The sequence below is a fragment of the Chiloscyllium plagiosum genome, unplaced genomic scaffold, assembly GCF_037043375.1.
Source record: "Chiloscyllium plagiosum isolate Xiang-an unplaced genomic scaffold, Cpla_swu_hap1 HiC_scaffold_53X, whole genome shotgun sequence".
Classification (NCBI taxonomy): domain Eukaryota; kingdom Metazoa; phylum Chordata; class Chondrichthyes; order Orectolobiformes; family Hemiscylliidae; genus Chiloscyllium; species Chiloscyllium plagiosum.
Genome location: NW_028270191.1, coordinates 12,151,408 through 12,171,544, shown reverse-complemented (window position 1 = coordinate 12,171,544; position 20,137 = coordinate 12,151,408). Strand labels below are relative to the sequence as shown.

At 42.2% G+C, this 20,137-nt stretch overlaps 1 protein-coding gene across 6 annotated transcripts in view; it reads right to left on the bottom strand.

Annotated features, from left to right (window-relative positions):
• Positions 1-20,137, bottom strand: part of pou6f1 (POU class 6 homeobox 1) — a 138,395-nt gene that overhangs the window by 80,618 nt on the left and 37,640 nt on the right. The window lies entirely within an intron of this gene.

The following is a 20,137-nucleotide window of genomic DNA, read 5'->3' as shown; positions in this document are numbered from 1 at the left end:
GTTGTTGAGTAAGGTTAAATCTCAAGAGATCCAGGGAGAGCTAGCTAATTGGATACAAATTTGGCTTGACGTTATAAGACAGAAGGTGGTTGTAGAGGGTTGTTGTTCAGACTGGAGGCCTGTGACCAGCAGTGTGCCACAGGGATCAGTGCTGGATCCACTGTTATTCATCATTTATATAAGGGATTTGGATGAGAATTAAGAAGATATGGTTAGTAAGTTTGTGGATGACACCAAGATTGGTGGCACAGTGGACAGTGAAGGTGGTTATCCAGGAAAGCAGCGAAAAGGGCTTGTTTCCACACTGTTGGGATTCTATGATCCATGATTGATATGATCTTGATCAACTGGGCCAGTGGGCTGAGGAATGGCAGATGGAGTTTAATTTAGTTAAAGGCAAAGTGTTGCATTTTGGGAGATCAGACTAGGGCAGGACTAATACAGTCAATGATAGGGTCCTGGGGAGTGTTATAGAAAAGCAAGGAATCTGGGGGTACAGGTTCATAGCTCCTTGAAAGTGAAGTCACAGGTAGACAGGGTGGTGAAGAAGGCTTTCAGCACACTTTCTCTTATTGGTCAGAGCACTGAGTTTAGGAGTTGGGATATCTTGTTACAGCTGTCCAAGATGTTGGTGAGGCCACATTTGGAGTACTGCATGCAGCTCTAGAATTATCATAGTTACCTTACTATAGAAAAGATATTATTAAACTAGAAAGAGTGCAGAAAAGATTTACTACGGTGCTACTTTTGGACTGGACGATTTGAGTTATAAGGAGAGGTTGGATAGGCTGGGACTTTTTTCCTTAGTGCATAGGAGACTGAGGGATGACCTTATAGACATCTATAAAATCATGAGAGGCATAGATAAGGTAGATAGCCATCAGCTTTTCCCCAGGGTAGGGGTGTCCAAAACTAGACGGCATTGGTTTAAGTTTAGAGGGGAAGAGATACAGAAGGGTCCAGAGGGGCAATTTTTTCACACAGAGAATGGTGAGTGTCTGGAACAGGTGCCAGAGGTAGTGGTGGAAGTGAGTACAATTTTGTCATTTAAGAAACATTTAGACAGATACATGTATGGGATAGGTATGGAGGGACCAAACACAGGCAAATGGGACTAGATTAATTGTGAAAACTGGATGGCATGGGCACGTTGGGCTGAAGGGCCTATTTCCATACTGTGGACCTCTTTGACTCTATTGGCATTCTTTGAAGGAGTGACATGCTTCATAGCTAAAGAGGAGCCTTTAGTTGTACTGTACTTGGATTTCCATAAGGCATTTGATAAGATGCCACAAAGGTTATTGCACAAAACAAGAGCTCATGATGTATAGGGTAACACAGCATGGATAGAAGATTGGCTGGCAGAAAACGGTGGCACGGTGGTTGAATTCCTGAAGAAGGCTTAGGCCCGAAACATTGATTCTCCTGCACCTCGGATGCTGCTATGCTTTTCCAGCACACTCTCGGAAATAAATAGGTTTTTGTCTAATTGACAAGATGTGACATGTGGAATCCCACATGGGTCTTTGCTGGGACCTCAGCTTCTTGTAATTTTTATCAATGACGTAGCTGAAGGGATTGAAGGCATGGTAGCTAAATTTGCAGATGCCATAAACATTTGGGGACAAAGGCATGTTGTCAAGAGGACATAAGGAGGATTCAGACCAATATAATTAGATTGAGTGGACAAAAATCTTGGGGATGAATATCATGTGGAAAAATGTGAAGCTGTTTACCTTGGCAAGAAGAATCAAAACAGCAAAGCATTACTTGAACAGAGATGACTTCAAAACTCCGAAGTACAGCAGGATGGAGGTGTTCTGCTGCATTAACACATCGTTAGTGTGCAGGTACAATAAGTAATTAAGGCCAACGGGATGCAAAGCTTTATTAAAGGAGGAACTGACCATGAAAGTAAGAATGTCATGCTTCAGTTATACAGGTGGGACCAGATCTCAAATACTGCCTGCAGTATTTAAGGAAGGTCTCCCTAGTTAAGGAAGCATGTAAACATGTCAAAGAAAGTCTAGGTTGATACCTGAAACGAGCAAATTATCTTTTAAGGAATGCTGGACTAATCTCTACTTGAGTTTAGAGAATGAGGGGTGGCCTGGTTGAAGTAAGATCCTGAATGGTAGTGACAAGGTGGGAGTTGAAAGAATGTTTCCTCTTGAGGGAGAATCCACAACTAGGGAGTACTATTTAAAAATTAGGGATTGCCCCTTTAGGACAGAGATTTCCATGTGGTGCCACTTGGAACTCTGCCTCAGAAGGTGGTAGAGGCAATATCATTCTCTCTCTTAAGGTGGAGGTGGGTTGATTTTTGTTCAGCAAGGGAATCAAAGGTTATTGCGGGTGGACGAGAATGTGGAATTTTGAACACAAACAGCTTAGCCAGCATCGTATTGAATGGCAAAGTAGGCTTGACTGGCAGTATGCCTTCCTTCTGCTCCTAATTCATGAGTTTACAACTTGTTAAGGTTGATCGATGGTTCCAGTGTTCATAAAAAGTAGGAGATGGCAACCAGTGAGAGCTCCCAATCCTGCTACCTTTCTGGTGATCCCTGCTGAAACCAACATGTGTGAATACAGGACTTAACTACGCAACATTCATCATTCAAATGGAAACAGCCTGTCAGTGCTTATTGTATGGCTCCCAATATTAGGCATATTGCTAAAATTGCTTCAACCTTGATGTAACTTCAGAACTAGTTTTAGTTCAGATTAAAGTACTTTAAACCAATGCTGCTGAACTTTGAGTGTCAAGGCAAGTGGGGGATGTTGTACATTGGCCAATATGCTCCATCATTTACAAGTTTCAGGTTGACTCCTATGGATTGCAAAGTGATTCGTGTGGCCCAATGATTAAGAAATGGAAGCAAACAGGTAATAACTTTTCGGCCTACAAGTTTCAGGTCTATGTAGGGAAACTGGTGGACTGTCACTTACAGCCGTGTGGATAGTTTGGTTATTAGGAAGCATAGTTCCTGCTTGACTTACATTTTAAATGTTACCAGAAAAGTAGCTAAAGATAAAAATGGTGACATATTCATTGGCACTGAAATTGCTCAAAGATTCTGTTGGAACAATGATATCTGGTCTGAAGAAAGCTCCGTTTCAGAATCACAGAAATATTACAGTATTGGAGGAGGCCACTTGGCCTATTGTGTCTATCATGGCTTTGTGAAGGAGGATTTCACTTAGTGCCACTATCCTGTAATTCTATACATTCTTCCTTTTCCAGAGGTTAATCCAATTCTGTCTTAAAAGCTTCAATTGAATCTGCCTCAACTATTCTCCCTGTCAGTACATTCCTGATCCTAATGACTTGCTGTGTGAAAACCTTTTCCTCACATTATCATTGCTGCTTTTGTCAATTATCTTATATCTGTGTCCTCTCATTCACAATCCTGCCAAGAGTGTGAACGGTTCCTCTCTGTCCATTCTGTCCAGACCCCTTAGGATTTTCAGCACCTCGAGCAAATTTCCTCTCCAAGGAAAATAGCCCTAGCTTCTCCAATCCATCCCAGAACTGAAGTCCCTTATGTCTGAAAGCATTCTTAAGTTTTCTTCTGCACCTTCTAACACCTTTACATCCTTCCTGAAGTGTGCTACCCAGAACTGGACACAATACTCTGGTTGAAGATGAACAGTTTTTTATACAAGTATAAGATAACTTCCTTGATTTTTTTTTACATACTCTCTATATCCCAGTTGATAAAGCCTAGGATGCTTTATTAGCTCCTTTCTCAACTTGGCTTGTCACCTTCAATGATTTGAGCACATGTACTTCCAGATTCCTCTGTTTCTGCACCCCCTTTAGAATTACATAATTTATTTTATATTTTCAATCCTAGCAAAATAATCACTTCACATTTCCCTGCATTAACTTTCATTTGCCACTTGGCTGCCCATTCCGCCAAGCTATGTCCTTTTCAAGTTGAACACTACCCTCCTCACAGTTCACAACAATTCCAAGTGTCACATCATCCCCAGATTTTGAAATTATGCCCTGTACACCAAGGTAAGAGTCATTAAAAGAGCAGGGCTCCGAACGTCAATCACTGGGGAGGTGCACTGCAAACCTTCCTCTCATCTGAAGAGCATCCATTAACCACAACTGTCGGTTTTCAGTCACTTGGCCAATTTCATACACATTAGTACATTTCCTTTCATTCCATAAACCTTAACTTTGCTCACAGGTCCAGGGTGACTGTCCCTGTGGGAAACAAAATCAAGAACACTTTGATAGAGGGTCTTCAGGGGTTGGTTCTGATGAGAGTGGGACACATGAGCAATCTGGTTTGTTCAGCACCTCCACCTTTTCAGGTCTTCCCCACCTTCTCCCACCTGCTTTCTCTCTTGGGTCTACCTGGACCCCTCAGGCCCAAGCCACCTCTCTGGATTTATTCTAGATGTGACATCACCTCAACCCCCACCCCGAGACCTGGTCCTGGGAGGGCTACCATAACCAATATTGAAACAGACTTCATAGAAGCCCCAACCACTGTGAGCTATGGCTGGGTTCACTGGCAACCGGGACTCCACCAGACAGAGTCAGACCTCCGAGCTCCCAGACTCCTCTGATCCCTTCCATGCAAATGTAGTCATCGAGGCATGTTGCATGCGTTTTCCTTGGTACTGGGATGATGGTGGTCTCCCTGAAACTGATGGGGACTTCAGATTGGAGCAAGGAAAGGTTGAAGATGTCAGCAAATACTCCCGCGAGTTGGTCCACACAGGATCTGAGTGCACAACTAGGGACTCCGTTCGGGCCAGTCGCTTTCCTCAGGTTTACTCTCGGGAAGATTGATCTGATGTCTGAAGAGGTGACAGAGGGAACAGGTACATCCGGGGCTGTCGGGACAGGTGACACCATGCCATTCGGCATTCTGCTCAAACAGAGCATAGAAAGCATTGAGCGCATCAAGGTGGGATGTGTCTTTGTCTGCTATCTTGCACTGCTTCATTTTGTATCCCGTTATGTTGTTTAGGCCCTGCCACAGGCGACGGGTGTCTGTATGGTCAGTTTGGGCCTCTAACTTGGTCTGGTACTGCCTCTTGGCATCTCTAATGGATGCCTCCTTCCTCTTATACGTTATGCCATGACTGATGAAAGCAGTCTTCTTGACTATCCTATTTTTAAGGTTGGCGGACTTCAGGGATCTGTGAAGAATTACCTCAAGATCCTTCTGTTCCTCTAAGCCACCAGTGCCCTGTCATTCATTAAATACTCCCTCATCTGGTTTCTCCTTCCAAGGTGCATCACCTTGCACTTATTCAGGTTATTCATCTACCACTGCTCTGCCCACCTGACCAACCTATCTGTATCTTCCTGTAACCTATAATCATCTTCTTCTCGATCAACCACTCTACGAATCTTAATGTTGTCTGCAAATTTACTTACAATCCCCTCACATGTTCAGCTACATCACTTATATCATTTACACATATATTTGTATCATTTATGTACATTATGTATAAATAGGGTTGTCCTATAAGAGTTTGACTAAATTGGACTTTGAAGCTTAAAAGAATCATAGAATCCCTACAGTATGGAAGCAGGCTATTCAGCCCATCGAATCCACACCGACCCTCTGAATAGCATGCCACTCAAACCCCCCCACCCCATCTCTTTAACCCTGCATATTTCATGGCTAATCCACATAGCCTACATATCCCAGTACACAATGGGACAATTTAGCATGGCTAATCCACCTAACATTCCCATCTTTGGACTGTGGAAGGAAATCGGAGCACCCGAGGAAACCCATGCCGACACAGGGAGAATGTGCAAACTCCACACAGACAGTAACCCGAGGCTGGAATCAAACCCAGGTTCCTGGTGCTGTGAGGCAGCAGTGCTAACCACTGAGCCCATTGATACAGTAGACACTAAGAATGTTTCTCCCTGGCTGAGAAATATAGAACATGGGAGCACAACCTCAGGATAAGGGGACCATATTTTCGGACTGAGGTGTGGTCACTTGAAGTGTGGTGAATCTTTGGAATTCTCTAGCCCAGACAGTTATGCATGCCATCAATTTACATATTTAAGGCACAGATAGACAAACATTTCATTTCTCTGGGAATCCAGCATTTTGGGGAGCGAGTGGGAAAGTAGAATTGAAGAAGAAGATCTGCCATCATCACACTGAATGGCAAAGTAGTCTTGAAGGGCCATAACTATGCCTGTTCGCATGTCATATATTCTTCGAGCATTGGGCCATTAGAATGGGGAAAGGTTTGCCTTGTTATAAATATGTAATCTCACGAGTCTGGAATTGTTCTTCAATCAGTGCTCTTAATCAGGCCTAATTAGTACATCAAAATAAAATTCTGCGTAAGTACCTTATGCATGATTAAAAATCATAGCTTGAATGATACTTGGATGATTATTTGATCTGCTGAAAAGTAACAACATCTTACTGAGTTATACCAATTAATCATAATTTCTACATGCATATTAGTCATGAAAGTCTTATTTCATCTAAATGATCCTAATTGGAACTCTACAGCAACATTAATTTTAAATTATGTTCTCTACAATCTCTTAGAAGTGATTTTGTAGCAAAATTACGCAGTTATGAGTAGAGTCATAGAGGTGTACAGCACGGAAACAGACCCTTCGGTCCAACTCATCCATGCCGACCAGATATCCTAACCTAATCTAGTCCCATTTGCCAGCACCCAGTCCATATCCCTCCAAACCCTTCCTATTCATATGCCTTTTAAATGTTGCAATTGTACCAGCCTCCACCACATCCTCTGGCAGCTCATTCCAAACATGCACCACCCTCTGCGTGAAAACGTTGCCCCTTAGGTCCCTTTTATATCTTTCCCCTCTCACCCTAAACCTCTGCCCTCTGGTTCTGGACTCACCCACCCCAGGGAAAAGACTTTGTCTATTTATCCTATCCATGCCCCTCATGATTTCATAAACCTCTATGAGGTCACCCCTCAGCAAACAGAGCTTTTCTTTGATTACAGCACCCATAACCACTGGGGACCAAATGACTGAACATATAGACTAGAAATTAAACTGGAAACCTCATGATCTGTACATATTAGTTTATAATAGATAGCATTGTTGTCTGTTAAACATCTAGAGAACTCCTAATTATCAGTTTTAACATAAATAGCCCCAATAAAGGCTCCAAGTTCACTAATCAATAAATGTCTCCTCATGTAACATCTGTACTGGCTGCTGGACCCAAACTTGGTTTCTCTCTGATGTTTCAATAAAACAACTTTATTCCACTCCGAAAGTGAAAGAATTTTTGTGGCAGGTAGGTTAGGAAATTAGAAATGTTTGGGATTGATGGATCTTTGGCAGCATGGATCAGAAGTTGGCTAAAGGATCAGAAACAGAAGGTAGGTATAGATTGACATTTCTCAGATTGGAGACAAATTGAAAGTAGTGTTACCCAAAGATCGGTGTTGGGAGCCTTGCTTTTTCTGCTTTACATAGATGACTTGGAGATGAGTGTTGAGGGGAAGTCTCTAAATTTGCAGATGATACTGAACTAGGGAGAATACTGAATTGTGAAGATGGCCCTGAGCAACTTTAGAGAGATATTGACAAGTTGGCCAAATGGACACAAATGTGAGGCAATGCATTTTGGCAGAGGAAACAGAGACAATACAGACTCAAATGGTACAACTTTGAAGAGAGTACAGGAGCAGAGGGACCTCATCAGGCAAATTGAAACAGATATTAAGAAGGCTAATAGGATCTTTGGGTGTATAAATAGAGGGATAGAGTGTAAAAGCAAGGAAGTGATGCTACAGCTCTACAAATCATTGGTCAGCCCACATTTGGAGGATTGTGTTCAGTTCTGGGCACCTTATTTAAAGGAAGGATGTTGAAGCCTTGGAGAGAGTTCAAAGGAGATTTACTAGATTACCAGGAATGAGGGATTCTAGATACAAGGAAAGATCAGAGAAAATGGACCTGTTCTCCTTGGAGTAGAGAAGATCAACAGGTAACCTTATTGAGGTGTTTAAAATTAGGAACAGTTTTGACAGGGAACAGAGGATATTCTATTTCCACTAGTTAGTATGCCAGTCACTAGGGAATCACAGTTTCAAGATTGTCAGCGAGAGAGCTGGGAGTGAGATAAGGAGAAATTTCTTTACTCAGAGGGGTGTTAGGATTTGGAATGCGCTGCCTGGGAGAGTGGTGGAGGTGAATTCCATAGGAGATTTCTAAAGAGAGTTGGATGTATATTTGAAAGGGGTGAAGTTAGAGGGCTATGGCGATAGGGCTGGAGAGCAGGACGAGCTGGGTAGCTCTTTCGGGAGCTAGTACAGAAACGATGTGTCGAATGGCTTCCTTTGGTACTGCAAAACTCTACGATATGCAGGTTTACAGTACTTTACTCACTTAAAAGTGTGGTCGCTGTTGTTATGGAAGCATATATGAAAGTTACTGAGTCATGCTAAAGTGAGGTTCAATGGACTGAGGTAACTCTCCCACAAACCCCCACACTTTGCTAACACAGCCAACTTTTATGCACAAGTTGGACATTTTGTATGTAAACATTGACAATCTACGAAAACGATGGGAGGATTCGAATTAAAGCCAATCCTATCACTTAGACTTTCAAGAAAGGTCAGAGAAGTGAAGTAAGATCAACTTTAGAACTTGATAAGTTAGGAGCAGGACCAATCAAAAACTGAAGGCTATGGGTTTCTTCCCTCACTTATTTCTGCAAACATTGCATGCCATGGTTCTGTCCCCACCTTCACCCAGCTTTTACTCTTGCTGACAGATCACATTTTTATTAATTCATCCACAGGATGCAGATGTTGCTGGCTGGGGAAATATTATTGCCCATCCCCAATTGCCCTTTAGATGAGCTTTCTTGAACTGCTGCAGCACACCAATTGTGCTAATATAGAGGGAGGTCCAGGATTTTGACTCAATGACAGTGAAAGAACAACAATATAGCTCCAAGTCAGGATAGCGTGCAGATTGGAGGGGAACTTTCAGGTCATGTTCCCATGTGTTTGCTGCCCTTGTTGATTAAGGCAGCGGAGATTGTGGACTTGGAAGGTGCTATCGAAGAAGCCCGGGTAAGTTGCTGTGGTGTGCCCTGTAGGTGGTAGACAATGCTGACACGGTGCATTGGCAGTGGAAGAAGTGCATCTTGAAAGTGATAAATGTGGTGTGGAAAAACCAGGCTGCTTTTTCCTGGATGGTGTCAAGCTTCTCAAGTGTTGTTGGAGCTGTGGGGAGTATTCCATCACACTCGGACAGTGCACAGGCTTTAGGGAGTCAGGAGTGCAGGTTACTAGGGTGTTAGATTTGCTTGTCTCTGACCTATTCTCGTAGGCATAGTATTTATATGGCTAGTCCAGTCCAGCTTATGTTCAATGACAATCCCAGGATGTTGGTGTGGGGGATTAAGTGATGGTAACTGTGATGATACTGTGGCTTTAAGAGGTGTATTTTGTCCTGGTTTGTTTTAAGAGGGAGATTGAACAAGAGGTAATGAGCAGTCTGTGGTAATGTAAACAGCTTATGAAGCCTTAAGGTTTTTTTTTTAAGTTGGAACAACAGAAGCAGCCTGTGGGCAGCTCTTACAGACCAGGATTTCTAGTCTTTTTTTTAAGTTTCTTAGGATTACCTTTAGATAGAAGCTAATTTTCCCCCTCTCTTGGTTCCAGCTAGAAGCTGGGGTTTCTCTGTGGGTGTTGCATGTGAGAAAATCTGATTTCTGAATTTGCCTTATTGCCAAGGGCTGTATTTATGGGATGTTACTATTAGAACAGTGAATTAGTAATAACTACTACATCTATTATTCTGTTAAGTTTTCCAATAGAGGTAAGTTAATCTAAGTTCTTCTTTCTTTCATTGTATTTTAACTGCAGTGTTTGAATAAATTGTGTTTTGCTTAACACCTGGGAGAAAAAGTGAGGACTGCAGATGCTAGAGGTCAGAATCAAAACGTGTGGTGCTGGAAAAGCACAGCAAGTTAGGCAGCATCCGAGGAGCAGGAGAGTCAACGTTTCGGGCAAAAGCTCTTCATCAGCAATAGCAGGGGAGGGGGTTGAGAGATAAATAGGAGGGTGGGGGTGAGGTAGCGATTGGGCTTATGCCTAAAAGATCGTTTTGCCTGCTCCTCGGATGCTGTCTGACCTGCTGTGCTTTCCCAGCTCCACACTTATCAACTTTTGCTTAACGCCGAACAGTTTGACCAGTCGAATTGCATCTGGAACACAGAACTTTATATTTGCCTTTAAAATAAGAAGTGAGGATCTCGGCTACCTTCTGAAAATATTTTGAGGGGGACTGGTCTGGTCCACAATAACATAATTGAATGACAAAGAGCAATGATTGGATTCATTCTTTTTGGAGACTTGTCTGGCATGTGTATTGTGCAAATGTAATGTGCCACTCATCAGCAAAGACCTGGTTATTGTCCAGGTCGTGGACAATATTTGGACGTGGGCTGCTTCAATACCTGAGGAGTTGTGAATGGTGAACATTGCACAATCATCAGCAAACACTCCCACTTCTGTCCTTATGATGGAGGCTATTATTGATGCTCCATCTCCACTTCCCTCCCAGCTCACCATAGGAACAGAAGGAAGCTAGTTAGTCCTCCTCAGCTTTGCTCACAACAGTCTTGATGGTGTGCTTCACGAGAATCCTCAGTAACAACTTATTCACTGTATAGCCTGTGCTGATCAATTGGTTCCTTTAAAATACCAAAGCAGTGGCAGTAGCCCTTTTTCACCCATTTTACCTCCACTACCAGAGCCAACCTTCATGTTCACCCTTTTTCTCCCCAACTGTCTATACTACACTACAAGATCTGAATTTCAATTGTTATAAGCCTTTTTATCAGGTTTTGCCCAGTGTCGGCTTCCCTGGAAACCTGACATTTCAGCTTTTGGTTTAGCTTTAACTTTCCTGGAAACCTTAAGTGTTTGGGTCCCCCTAATTTCAACTTACAATTCTAAGTTTCTGAACTAGGGCACAACTCAAATAAGACAAGCTTTGAAACCATGGATTCCATCACAGCACAGACCAACATTCTTCATGATTTGGAGACGCCGGTGTTGGACTGGAGTGTACAAAGTTAAAAATCACACAACACCAGGTTATAGTCCAACAGGTTTATTTGGAAGCACTAGCTTTCGGAGCGCTGCTCCTCCCACAACCACCTGAAGGGGCAGCACTCCGAATGCTAGTGCTTCCAAATAAACCTGTTGGACGATAACCTGGTGTTGTGAGATTTTTAACATTCTTCACGACAGTCACAGTTCTTTATCTTTCTAAATGCTCATTCTTTTCCTTTATCCTCCTCTCCTACATTGGGTGAGGACTCTAATCCCTTCTCCTCAATTTGTGCCAGTTCAACTGACAGCTTTCTCTCCATGTCCCAAATAATGCCACCGCTCACCTCCCCTTCCCCACATTTGGAAAAGCATCTTTTGATTCTGTCCATGCAGCCAAAAGGAAGGAAATTGGAATTGAGGATTACCAAATCAGCCACAATCTCATTGAGTGACAGAGCAGACTCAGTGGGATGAATAGCCTCCTTCTGCCCCCCTGTCTTATGGTTTTTTTTTCTTTTGTGCCACGACGACATTGTTGGAAAATCCAGCATCTGTTGCCCATCCATAATTTCTCTTGAACCCAGGGACTTGCTGGACCACTTCAGAATATGCATAAAAGTCAACCACATTGCTGTGGGTTTGGAGTCACATGGAGACCAGACCAGGTGAGAATGATAGATTCCCTGCTCAAAAGAACATTAAAACCCATCTAGGTTCACTACACTCATCACTGAAAGTAGCTTCACATTCCAGATTTAATCATGGTGGGATTTGAAGCCATGTCTTCAGAGCCTTAGCCTGGACTTTTATAAACATTACCACCATCTTGCCTCACTGCTTATGTAGTTACTCTGCTTTCACCCCCACATTTACTTATCTTGTCCAATTCACTGCATGAATCTTTCCACAAATCTTTACTCCCTGCTCCAAGCTGATGCTATTGACTGGGCTGTGCAACTGAACAGAGTTGCATACTGGGAGATCAGAAACTCCTGCTTGATAGCAGCATTCAAACTCCAGTAATAGCAGCTGTAATAACATCAAGTAAGTACTAGAAGTAGAGGTAATGGGTCAGACAGCAGAGCAGGACAGTTTTCGCACAGCATTGTAATTCCTGCAGATTCCATGATTTTTAAAAAAAACAATGCAGCTATGATTTTCTATTGCTTCTGGTTGAGGCAAGTATTTGATTTCATTATAGATTGAATAGGAATTAATATACTGCAAACTTGCCCAAAGTTGAACAGCACAGATAATGTGGAATCTAATTATCTGTTGAAACCATCACTTCAGGATACCAGATCAGACATTCAGAAATGTGATTAGTAGATATCTGGAGTATGCTCTCAACAAAAGTCTTTAATATTACGTTTGCTAAACATTTATGCAAAAGAGCTGGCGAATAACTGATTTTGAATGGCTTTGATGCCTACATGAATAACCATAGACATGGATGATAAATTACTTACACAACTGTAGAGCTCCGTTGCTTGGACTATGGAAACTAAACTTGTGGAATGTAACCAGATTGGTTTGAAAAATATAGCCTATAATGCAATGAATTCAAAACCCTCAACCTCATTATCAACAGCAGTGGTGGCTGGTGCTCTTTCCATGAGTAACACCTACGTCATTTTAATGGATAATGCTGCAATACCTGCTTTACCTTTATATGTTCAGTTCTCTAACCCAGTGACCACAATCTGTCCGAATTTTACAGTCTGTTTGAAAGTGAGGGAGCTCAATCTGAAACAAGGGTGTGAAGTTTGAATAAGGGTAATTGTGAAAGCATGAGGCTCATGTTAGCTGAGCTGGAATGGGAAAAAACATAAAGGCATGATTATGCATAGGTAATGGATAGCTTTTATAGAAAATGACTTAGAACAACTATACATTCTGTCCAGCTGTAAACCTCAAAAAACAGGTCAGGCAACTGTGACTGATAAAGGCAATTAAAGATTGCGTAAGATTAAAAGAAAAGGCTTAGAAGGTAGTCATAAATACCAACAAATCAGAAACTGGGAAGTTTTTAGATTACAGCAAAGGAGGACTAAGGAAAGGAAGAATACAATACAAATGCAATTTCTCAAGAAACAAAAATGGACTGTAGAAGTTTTTAGAGGTATGTAAAAAGGAAATGGATGGCGAAGATACATGTGGTGCTATTAAAAGCCGAGTCAGGTGAATTTATAGTGTGGAACAGAGAAACGGCAAAGACGCGAAATGATTACTTTGCGTCTTTTTGATTAAGTCCAGGTTGTATTGAGTTTTTTGGAGGGATTTCTGCTATGAGGCCTAGTAGGTTTTCTCTCCCTATCTTACTAAAATTGCCTTATCAGCTGCCTACCTTGCCCCTTTGGCGTCTCTCATGTCCAAATCCAAAGCTTATCGTGTGATGTTCAACTTTTCACTCAGCAGCTCCTGGAATTCACCGGCACCCCTGATTTCTGCACCAGCTTTAAAAGCCTACTGGAAGAACACCATCAGTCCAGAGCCCCAGGTATAGCAGGGTAGGAGAGATCGTCACCCCACTTTGCGGGCAAGGATGTGGAGGTCCTGCGGGATGGGGTGCTGTAGAGCTGGGACTTGCTCTTTTCCCCAAGACCAGCGATGGATGCCATGACACTAGACCATACCAGCTTGCTCTGGGGTTGCTATCCATGTTAAAGCACCCTCAGCCATCTGAAGGAATACACAGCAATGTAGGAAGTCAGTCAATGACCTTTGTTGTGACAGAGAACATCCTGACTCTGCCCACCCAGAATGACTGATTGACTGTTCCCAAAGCCCTGGACTGGCATTGGAGGCTGCCATTGGCTTATTGAGCCAGGACCATTACAAAAATCATGAGGGGCATGGATAGGGTAAATAGACAAAGTCTTTTCCCTGGGGTCAGGGAGTCCAGAACTAGAGGGCATAACTTCAGGGTGAGAGGGGAAAGATATAAAAGAGACCTAAGGGGCAACTTTTTCACACAGAGGGTGGTACGTGTATGGAATGAGCTGTCAGAGGAAGTGGTGGAGGCTGGTACAATTGCAACATTTAAGAGGCATCTGGATGGGTATATGAATGGGAAGGGTTTGGAGGGATATGGGCCGGGTGCTGGCAGGTGGGACTAGATTGGGTTGGAATATCTGGTCGGCAACGGGTTGGACCGAAGGGTCTGTTTCCATGCTGTACATCTCTATGACTTTATGATTCTATAATCTACTGACGACCATGGAACTACTATAGATTGTCGGAAAAACCCATCTGGTTCACCAATGTCCTTCAGGGAAGGAAATCTGCCATCCATATCTGGTCTGGCTTTCATGTGATCCAGACCCACAGCAATGTAGTTGACTGCTAACTACCCTCTGTGCAAATAGGGATGGGCAGCCAGTGATGCCCTCATCCCATGAATGAAAGGAGGCAAGATATTTCCCTGGTTGGGGAATCTAGAAACAGAGAGAACAATTTAAAAATAAAGGGATGTTATTTCAGACTTAGACGAAGAAAATGTTTTTTACTCAGGCAGTTATGAATCTTTGGAATTCTTTACCCCAGAGGGCTGAGGAAGTGCAGTCTTTGAATGTATTTAGAGTAGCAATCAATCTATTCTGTTTGCAAGTAGCATAACGTACTATGAAGATAGTATGGGTAAAAGATACTGTTGTGTTTAATCAGCCATGATCATATTAAATAGTGGAGCAGACCCAACAAGCTAAATGGCCTACCCCTTTTCCAATCTGCTATTCAATACACTCTCTGCTTGCCACATGCGGTGAATTAGCCAAAGACATGGAAATTGATATTTTTCATTTTTAGAGCCACATAGAATTGTGTTCAGTACAGCAGAGACTGTACCTAAGAATATTATGTCATTCACTGGACTGCTATTTGCCTCCCATCCCTGATTGAACAAGGAAGAATCAGCCAAGAGTCACATTCCCATCAGACTGTGAATATATTGATCAGTTGTCATGTTTCCATTGACCGAGAAGCTGAAGTGCCACTTTCTCAATGAAACAAGAAAATAAACTCTCTGCTTGTTCCTGTTGTCTCTGGTGCCTTTAAGTGACAACTTAATTGGGTGCTATTGGTGTTATAGCATAAATTAGAGGAGTTGAAAATGAGCCGAAGGTCTACTAAACATCTCATTAGATTAGATTACTTAGTGTGGAAACAGGCCCTTCGGCCCAACAAGTCCACACCGACCCGCCGAAGTGCAACCCACCCAGACCCATTCCCCTACATTTACCCCCTCACCTAACACTACGGGCAATTTAGCATGGCCAATTCACCTAACCTGCACATTTTTGGACTGTGGGAGGAAACCGGAGCACCCGGAGGAAACCCACGCAGACACGGGGAGAATGTGCAAACTCCACACAGTCAGTCGCCTGAGGCGGGAAATGAACCTGGGTCTCTGGCGCTGTGAGGCAGCAGTGCTAACCACTGTGCCACCATGCCGCCCACTCTGGAGGCAGGAAACATGTTTCTGCTGATGGGTGAGTGCCGGACCAGAGGACACAGCTTAAAAATACGGGGTAGACCATTTAGGACAGAGATGAAGAGAAACTTCTTCACCCAGAGAGTGGTGGCTGTGTGGAATGCTCTGCCCCAGAGGGCAGTGGAGGCCCAGTCTCTGGATTCATTTAAGAAAGAGTTGGATAGAGCTCTCAAGGATAGTGGGATCAAGGGTTATGGAGATAAGGCAGGAACAGGATACTGATTAAGGATGATCAGCCATGATCATATTGAATGGTGGTGCAGGCTCGAAGGGCAGAATGGCCTACTCCTGCATCTATTGCCTATTGTCTATGTCTGGACACCCTATACAGAGTCACAGAGATGTACGACATGAAACAGATCCTTTGGTTCAACTTGTCCATGCCGACCAGGTATCCTAAATTAATTTAGTCCCATTTTCCAGCACTTGGCCTATATCCCTCTAAACCCTTCCTATAATGGGAGGCAACAGAATCAGAGGTCAGAAGATAATTGGTGGAAAGCTGTCAATTGTTTTCCCTCCCCAAGTCTCCTAATATGTCAATTCTGATAAAGTAGTTTACTCTTGAAGAAAATAAATGGAGCATACTGTCAACAACAGAACACTTCAGTTAACAGATTGTCACCACCCTTTCAGAGTGTATACAGCAAACTTGTGTTGTTGAACCAAAACTCTATTGAAGCTTCTTGCCTGGCTACAGTACTGGGCTTGATTGCTGCAAGAATAAAAACTCAAAAGATCTTTTCAAAAGATCGTGCATTTGTCTTTTAAATGTTACATATATCACGTATCATGTGACCAACATAGTGACATAATCAGCACAGGTTTGGTGAACAGCAAAATCCGATTGGATAACACTGGTCCAAAGGCTCAATTCCTGCAGCACCTAGCTTTCACAGTTTCAACTCTGGTCTTCTTTCCATTTTACTATTTGGACCATATATTTTAGCACTCTGTGCTAAACCTCATCTTGATATGATAGGGAGAAAGGATTAAGTAATTACCTCTTAGCAATGATGCCCTTAGGGAGGAATCATCACATCATGATTGAATTTAGCATTCAGCTTGAGGAGGAAGATGTAACAAATTAGGAGAGGAAATAAGGCAACTGAGCAAGGTAGCAATAAAGGGAATTGATTATCAAAACATGGCAGGAAAGGACAGAGTGTACAAAAACTATGCCAACAGATCCAACCAAGGATTGCAAAAAATGGCAAGAAGAGAGTGAAAGGATCTGAATCTGAATGCAGGTAGAACAGATTAATTGACAGCAAAATAGAAATAATGCGTACTGTCTGATTGCCATTACACAGACATGACTGCAATGTGACAAACACTGGATTTCAATATTCTTGGTGTACATGACATTTTGGAATAACTGAAAGCTTGAGAAAAGGTGATGGAGTAGCTCTGTTAATAAGCATTACATTAATATAACAGAGAGAGATGGCCTTGGTTTTAAAGATCAAGATGTAGAATCAGTATGGGTTGAGATAAGAAATAGTAAAAGTCGGAAGTCACTAATCACACTGTAGGACAGGATATACAAGTAGAAATAATGGAAGCTTGTGAAAAGCTGGAGGCAAGAATCATGGGTAATCTTTATCTACATATAGATTGGCTGAATCCAATTGGCAGAGGTAACCTGGAGGGTGAATTCATGGAGCATTTTCGGACAATTTCTTAAAGCATCAAATGTACAACCTACCACACAGCAGGTTATTCTATAACATGGTAACATGCAATGAGACAAGATTAAGTAATTACCTCATAGTAATGGTACGCTTAGGTAGGAATGAGCATAACATGATTGAATTTTGTTTTCAGTTTGAGGAAGAGTGGATCTAAGATTAATGTGTTAAATTTAAATAAGGAAATTATGAGGGTATGAAAATAACACTGGAGTAAGTGAACTGGGACATGAGATGAAGGGATGGGTCAGCAGCATACTTGAAAACTTATTTTAAAACACTCAGCATAGATTCATTGTAATGAGAAACAAAGAATCCAGGGAAAGGATACACCATCCATGGCTAAGAAATTTAAAGATGGTGTCAAATTGAAGAAAGATTATGGCAGGTCAGAAGATTGGACAGGTATGGGAAGATGGTGGCATGGCGGTAATGTCATTGGACAAGTAATCCAGAGGTCCAAGTGAATGCTCTCCACAGCAGCGGGAGGTATTTGAATCCAATTACACAACTTGGAATATAAACTGGTGTGGTAACCATAACAACTATCAACAATTGTCATAATAACCCATCTGGTTCATTAAATCCCAGGAAGGAAGAAAAAACCTGCTGTATTTACCTGGTCTGACCTCCATCTAACTCCATACACACAGCAATGCAGCTGACTCTTAACTGCTCTCTGACGTGGTTTAGCAAGCTCTTGAGGTACAAGGGCAATCAGGGATGGGCAACAAATTCCAGTACTACTCAGAAGCCAGGAAAGAGTGAAGAAAATATATAAAAGATAGCAAAGAATGAAGAAAATAATAATAAAAGAAAGTAGAGTATGAAAGAAGGCTAGCTAAAAATATATATTAAGATGTCCCAAAGGTATTATAGTTCCGCAGAAACATTCCGGGACAGAACTTAAGAGAAACAGACCCGCACTCAGCATGGAATGTGGTAGCAGGTCAACAACATTGTAATTGTGGTGGGCTTTGTTGTGGCTCTTAAAATTATCTAGAAACTTTGTATCCTGCTTTTATTTGGTCCCGCATCCAGGACCAATCACAATAGGGCAATCTGTCAAAGGGGGGGATCGTAGCAGGGCTTAGAGCACCAGAACTGGACATTGCTTGCTGAAGCTGCAGGAATCACAGTACTCGAAAGGAGGCCTGCTTGCAGTAGATTGCCCCCACCCCACTTACACGTGACAGCTTGTATTCCAGCCGCAGGGCCGAAGGATCTGAAATGAGGTGATGTTTGCCAAGGATGGAAGGAAGAGGTCAGCTTTTTGAACAAAGCAGGTGGTGTATCATCTGGGTTACGGACCATTAATATTTCAAGTAAAATCCAAGCACCAGCAATTTAACTGACAGAACTATGCCACATGATTTCACATTTTTAAACAAAAACAAACCTTACTGTCTCTAAAATTAGCACCATTAAAAAGTTAATATGACTTATAACTACATGGATTATGCACTCAGCTTTATTTATTTTTCTCCCAATAATTCTCTTAGACTTTACAATATCTTGAAGTTATTTACTTCTGTAGCGATCGCCCAAAATCCCAGAGTCCTCTGGAAACTACTTATAGAGTCATAGAGATGTACAGCACAGAAATAGACCCTTTGGTCCAACCCATCCATGCCAACCAGTTATCCCAACCTAATCTAGTCCCACCTGCCAGGACCCAGCCCATATCCCTCCAAACCCTTCCTATTCACCTCAGAGGTAAGACTTTATTTTCTTATTTCTTGACTGTGGACACCTCAGTCCCTCGTCCTAGTTATTTGTTCAATATTTCCAATGTAATCTGATTTGCTTTCTTTTGATACAAGACTCTGTAAAGGGCCAGTGAAGGATTTTCTTCTAGCTTTAAATTAGGCATTAATCCAGCTTCTGTTCCCTTATAAACTGAAATTAAGCCCTACCCGTATTCCTTGCGGTGAATAATGAAGTCAACTTTTTCTCTGCTTACAATGCAAACCTCACTAACTTTTTTCACTTTGGCTATTTTCTCTCCGTGAACAGCAAACTACACACGTCATGTCCAAGCTGCAATTAACTCTCTCAGCACCCAGATAAGCTAATACCACAGAATCTCCCTGAAACTCTACACATTTCTATGACAATGTAGCATGCCAGATGAAATGTTCATCATTCTCAATTCCTCCTTTGATCTGATGAAAGAAATAGGATTTTACTGTACTCCAGGGTTTACTGGATGCTTTTAAAATAATTTAGCTCAAAGGAGGCCCAAAAATCTCTCGGAGTTGCCCTTTATGCAAGGATTGCAGACATTGCCCCTCCAGTTCTTCAGCTAAGTAAAACCCCCTCTATTTTTATGATCTCACGGAGGCACCTTGAAGGTCATAAGAACCTAAGAATTCAAAGCAGGGGTAGGCCATTTGGACCTTCAAGTCTGTTGCATTATTCATTACGATCACGACCATCTTCTATCTCAACTCCACTTTCAAACACTATTCCTTAATTTTCTGATAATCTAAAAGCACGAGCAATCTCAAAGAATCGTAGAAATGTTAGGGCACAGAAGGAGGAAGGTGGTCTCCAGTGACAGGTCAGCTTGGTGGCCTCTGGCTACGTGCGTCCCCCGGTCCACTGGAATGTAGAATACTGTTAGTTATATATAAACAATATTTAACGTGTCAATTATTTTTGGTGGATTTGCAATTTATCAAGTCAGGGTATTTTGTATTCCTTTAAGAAAACCTACTGTTTCTCAGACAAGAAAAAAGACCATTGGTAATGCTATAAGGACAATTTGCTTATCCTACTTGTCAAAGGCAAAAAAATACGACCAAAATTACCAGTGTGGTGAGAAGCATAAATGGTTTAGAGGAGATTGGTGAAAGGTGTGAGATCTGTAATGAGAAGTGGA